Genomic DNA, 5,958 nt, shown 5'->3' on the forward strand with positions numbered 1-5,958 from the left:
GGTACTCGCGGAAGACGAGGGAGAAGTAAGTCTTCCAGGCGTAGTAGGTGGAGGTGGCGTAATCGAGGATGACGGGCACGCGGGCGAAGATGTCGAGATCGCGAACGACCTCCACCGGGGGAGGGCCGGACCTTCGAAGGGGTTGAAGGGAAGGGAGGCGGCGACGTGAGGAGAGGCCATTGGTGCGGCGCGGCTACCGAAGTGGTGGCGGCACGGTTGGGTGAGGGAGATCGGGTGGGGAGGCGGCTCGGGAGAGGGAGGCGACTCGGGAGGGGAGATTAGGGTGGGGAGGCGCACGCGGCGGCGGGGTTCGGGTGCGGCGGCGGCGGCGGCAGCGGGGTGCTGCGGCGGCGGCGGCTAGGGAGGAGCGGAAGCTAGGGTTGGACCGGGAAGAAAACTGATACCATATTAAAGGCAATTCAACTCTCGATTTATTGATCGGGTGCACGATGCCCGTATATAAATACAAAGGCAGCCCTCAGCCTCATCTATACAAAGGAACTAGAGACGGGACCGGTAGAAAATTATCCTAACAGATACACGCACATAATATGTTCAACAAAACACAATAGGGATGTGATTCAAATCACCCCACTGATTTATTGTCTCCCGTCCACCGCTTCACTCATGCGACGCGTGTCCCAGTGACTTGTGCGTGGCTTATCCAATCTCAACCAAACGGCACCACGTTCGGTGTTTCCAGAAAAATCTTCACCTCGCACGCGTCCTTACCCAGGGATTTCCGCCGCTTTATATATGAGGCAACCATCACCACAAACGTCCAATCAAACTGATACAAACACACACCATCACGGCACACAACACACACCCAGGACAAGATACAGAGGTGACGGGCATCGCCACACCACACTGACGACAACCGAGTAAAATAAAGATGAGCTAAGAACGACCACTTGGAGATGACGGAGACCACCACCACCGAGGAGGGGTGAGACGGCGGCTCGACTTCATCTGTGGCTGGCCATGGTGGCAGGGGCGCTCCGGGGAGTTGGCAGGGGTGCCTCCGGGTCTTGCTGTTGCCGGGAGTGGCGATGGAGACCTGGCCCCGGTTCGTGAAATGGCGTGGTGGCTGCGGCGCGGCCGGCAGCCTCCGATGGCTTCTCCTGCCCTGCTCCAGCCGGCTGGGCCCCGTTCTTTGCCAAAAGGGTGTGCTTTTTTCGACTGTGGTGTCGGTGGCTCTGGTTGAAGGGGTTGGGGTGGTCTTGGATTTTGGAGCGGCGGCTTTGGAGGTGGGAGCACGGTGCTCGTGGGCGGAGCCTGTGGCTCGGGTGCTGCTCGGTGGCCATGGCCGTGTGGGCGGCATGGTGGCTAGGGTGCATCGATTTGTGGCGGTGGTGCGGCGTTCGTACCTTGCCAGGGGCAGTGAGTGTTGGCCGGGGTGAAAACATGTTCTGTCTTCGGGCAGGCCGGCGGCGGCGAGTTCGTTCCCTTCTTGAAGGCGTCGTCGCGCTCCTCATTGCCCATCGTGTTGCTCTAGGGGAATCCCTGATCCATGGACCGGGCGGTGGCGGAGCTCTGGTGCCGTGACCTTCTTGAAGGCGCCGCATTGGAGCACACGGTTCGTCGTATGCGGTTTCGTCTCTTCGCGGTGGCGTTCACGGTTGAGGACCCTGGTAGCTCTTGTAGCGATAGGGGTGGTGTAGCTGTGCTCAGCGCCTATTTATCTAGCTTTGAGTGTGTGCGTGTGTTGGGGTGGCGCGTGTTTGTATCGTCTTGTTGATGGTTATTGCTTTATATATAAAGCGGGGCGAAAGCCTTTTCGATAATAAGATGGCTCTGATTGCTGCACCAGTCAATAAAATGTGTTCCGCTTTGATGCATCACTTCGTGAAAATTTGTCAATCTTAAAATGAAGCATGGAAAATCCTTGTTAATTTGACCCAGCTATGATTTTTCCTTCCTCTATCCACTCCAGACTATTTTATCTTCTTTTTGTGAGGAATAAGTGACATAAGAGCATAAACATGTAAAATAAGTCAAACATTAGCAAACTCATCCAATTCTTGCATGAATCTCAACGAAAAAAAAAACAATTTGAAACTCAACAGGAAAACCAGATAAACATTCACCAAGAACAAACACAAAAAATGGGGCATAAGTAGAAATGTGACTCGGAATATTCCCCACGCCTGAAACAACATGGAACACAATCAAAGAGGACGGTGAAAAGATGAACACATACATAATATACCCTCCGTCCCATAATATAAGACATGAGTGTTGTGATGAAACAGAAAAAAAAACTGTGCAGAAAATGGTGAAGAAATCGGCCAGAATCATCATTTCTTGCTTCCTGGATTAATTCTGCATCTATGCATGCATATGTGAATGAACTTAGAACCAGTAAAGGGAAGATTACTTTCGATTAAGTATGGTTGTAGATGGCTGTGTAGCAGCTTTCGTTTAATCTAATCCAAAGCTGCAAATTAAGCGTGATCTAGCCTGCATGTTTTGCCAAATACAATACATTATTTGTGTCAGCCTAGTACTTCTCGTGACATTCCAACGTGCATTCCGGCAGCTTTGCTCATTGTTGTTTGCATTTGGCATGTGCGCTAATGCAACTCAAGTTGTCGTGCCATGATCGCCCCGTCCTAGGCAGACGTCACATGATCAGTGTCATCGATATGCTGGGTAAAAATTTGAAAATCCAATCACCCATAATTTGTTGGTTGGTTCTTGCATGGCCTAAACAATTACAGATGCTAATAACAGTATGGCAGGATGCTCCAGTGGATGATGCACTCAAGAAATGATTTTCGATGGCAACTGCCCTAAATTGTGGCTATTATGCCATCAGGAATTTTTTTATCGTTATTTAGGGTGAGACATCAACTACTCAACACTGAAATTTCATTACCTAGGTCAACGGTAAAGCAAGAAACGCACAGGTAAATAGTGCAATCTAGTGTAGATTATACCTGCTCTAATCCATAAACTATCTCAACGATTTATGTGAGAAACCCATATAATCAGTTTCACTAGCCTAATAATATAGGTCCCAGGTGGTTATGTGTATTGCCCTTTGACTCTCTTTTTTTTATAAAGGTTGAGTTTATGAACTCAATGTAGCATCAAGTAGATAGAAAGCATGATGAGCAACCAGACACAGCCATGACTTCTTCCGCCGGTGAATTCTCCAGATCTGGGTATTTGAATATTCACTGGTCTCATTATCCGAAATTTTGGCAAAGTCTTCTGTCTAGCCCCGTGATGCCGCCACCTGCGTAGGAGCTTCCTTGGTTCCTTTCCAAAGCTTAAAATGCAAACATGATCTAGGATGCAATTTCAGCCTAATACATTGTTAATCTGAGACTATAATCTTGGCAAGCGGCAACCACTTGTCATTGCATCAAGGTCCATGTTAAAATCGTCAGTTCACTGGATTAAACATTTCACACGTATATAGTTCAAATGCTGAGCGAGATGCTCCAATGGTCAAACTTGAGGACACAAGGAGCTCTTAACAATAACCTCCAGTTGTAAGAGACTCAAAAGAACCACTAAAGTGAAGATTACTTTTGATTAAGTATGGTTGGAGGCTCAAACAAAACCTCAAAAGCTGTTTTTGCATGGTGTTCTTTCGTCTCAGGACACATGCGCTGATGCGTGCGTAGCAGCTTTCGCTTAATCTAATCCAAAGCTGCAAATTAAGCGCAACCTTGCCTGCATGTTTAGCTTTGCAAGAGATCCACACGTTTTAACAACGTGCATGCTTGTGCTAGTCCACTTCCTGGCGCCACACACCAACTCTTAGTCATGCAGCCGTCACGAAATCTGGATTTATAGCATCATCAATTTACTGGATAATACATACACTCAAGATTCCAGACATCACCATTGTGTGGCTTTTCACGACTAAAGCGGGGTAAATCATCTGATCCTAACTAAAGCGGGGAAAATCATCTGATCACCAAGTACAATGTGGCAAATCAATCAATCTCCCTAATTGCTCCTCACTGTATAGATGTACCATTGTGTCTTTGTGGTTGACATCAACGTTTCTCTTTCTCATGCAGTCTTCATGCATTAATGAAGTATTTTTTTTGTTATTTTCTCAAAAAAAGGTAGCATGGTGGGTCAGATCTTACTATTTCTCACCATGATACATGAAGTTTTTTGAAACGGAGGCAAAAATTAGCCTTGTCTATTAATTAAGAAGAAGAGACTTTCCAAGTTAATTTATTAAAAACCGAGTGAAAACCAATATGGAGAATCTGTTGACGGACTACTCACAAGGCACGAAACACCATAACCTTTCGAACGCTCCCAACAAACAACAATCACAATCCTCGAACCAAGTAAGACACAACAAAAACCCTGACGAGCTCACCGACAAGGACAACTCAAAGACCCGAAGCCACACTGAGTGCCAAAAAACCGAGCACACTCCATCATTAAATCAAAGAAATGCTAGGGGCGCCACCCTTCTTGCCTTTGTTCCTCTTTGGTTTCTCCTTGAGGCAGACACTTGTCCTGCTGGATCCAGGTTGATCAACCGCCCATTTTCCCAAAACTCGTAGAACTCAATGTATTTCTTGGTGTAGTTGTCGTCAACCAAGAGGCTCAAAGGAGAAGGTGTGAACACAACTTCCACATCAACATCATCCACCACACAAACCACCGACACGAGGACGAGGTCATCGAAGAGCCCACCTTCATACGCTCTATTGACATAGGCGAAGTAGGGTTCAGACATTGTTGTCGAAACTTGGAAATGATCTACAGCACTGGGGCGATAAGCATGGCGACAGACTCGCCCTCGTAGTTAGGCAAGACGGGGGATGAGGCAGACAAAGGAGATGAATTGACCCCAAGATTGGGGGAGAGACATCCATAAAGCTCCAATCCACTGCCCTTCCTCGAGCCAACATCAGCCAAATCAGGAGAACACGACATCACAGTGGTCTGAACATAGTTGGCACAAGGGAGCCTGCCCAGAGCCGCCTCTTCCTGCTCCAAAAAGCTCTCAGCAAGCACCAATCAACCTTGCAGCAACATTAGTCTGATCCATCAAGGCTGACTGCAACAATACTTCAGGTGGTGCTGCAGATTGATAAGTAGCAGAAACAACTGACACCCAAGACTCTCGGCGAAGCACTTTGAAGGAAAGTGCGGATTTTATCACACACTCACATGTTAGGGCTTGACGATGCACGGTGCTGAGGGGGGACACTCGAGGCACGACCGATGAGTCCAAAACGTATGATAATTTTAATGGTTATTTAGTGCCTACATGATAGGCTTAGTGGAAATTTACAGCTTTCGCGCACTACTTTTTGTCTATATTCATCTGGTAACGTCATTGGGAGTAAATGGAGTTCTATGGAAGGAATCCCAGGAAATTATGGTGAAATCACTCTTTCAATATGATAATTGACTAATATAATAATAATAAAGCAAAGGGAGAAAGAAGGAGTCCAGGCTGCCACTCCAAGCAAAAGACAGCGTGGCATACAAGCGTGTGGTCGTATGGCGAGCCAGCTCCGCCTCTTAGTCCAGTACTTCCTCCCATAAAGTCGGATCGGGAAGCAGATGTCCATACGCACCAGAAACATATCCAAAATGCAAAACACTAGCTTCTAGAGTCATCCGAAAGGGAATTGACAAGGAGGAGAATGCCATATTCACCACCATCATAACCACTTTCATCATCATCATCATCCACATCCACCTCGACCTCCTTGTAACATCGGGAACCCTGGTGGATTATCTTGTGTGTTACTTGTGTGATTCATCCATGTTTATCATCATCATTTTTACAATGCTTGTCGCCTCTATGTACGGGGATATGGATGAACCTATGTATGTATAGGAGCTGAAATGTAATTATAGATATAAGATCCTCTCTAATGCTTAGTTTAATAAAAACTTCATGAATGTTGTGAAGGGGCTCCACTTAGCATTATTGCCAAAACGCCACAAGAGTGTATCACT

This window comes from Aegilops tauschii, chromosome 6 (genome assembly GCF_002575655.3).
Source record: "Aegilops tauschii subsp. strangulata cultivar AL8/78 chromosome 6, Aet v6.0, whole genome shotgun sequence".
In the NCBI taxonomy this organism is placed as follows: Eukaryota; Viridiplantae; Streptophyta; class Magnoliopsida; order Poales; family Poaceae; genus Aegilops; species Aegilops tauschii.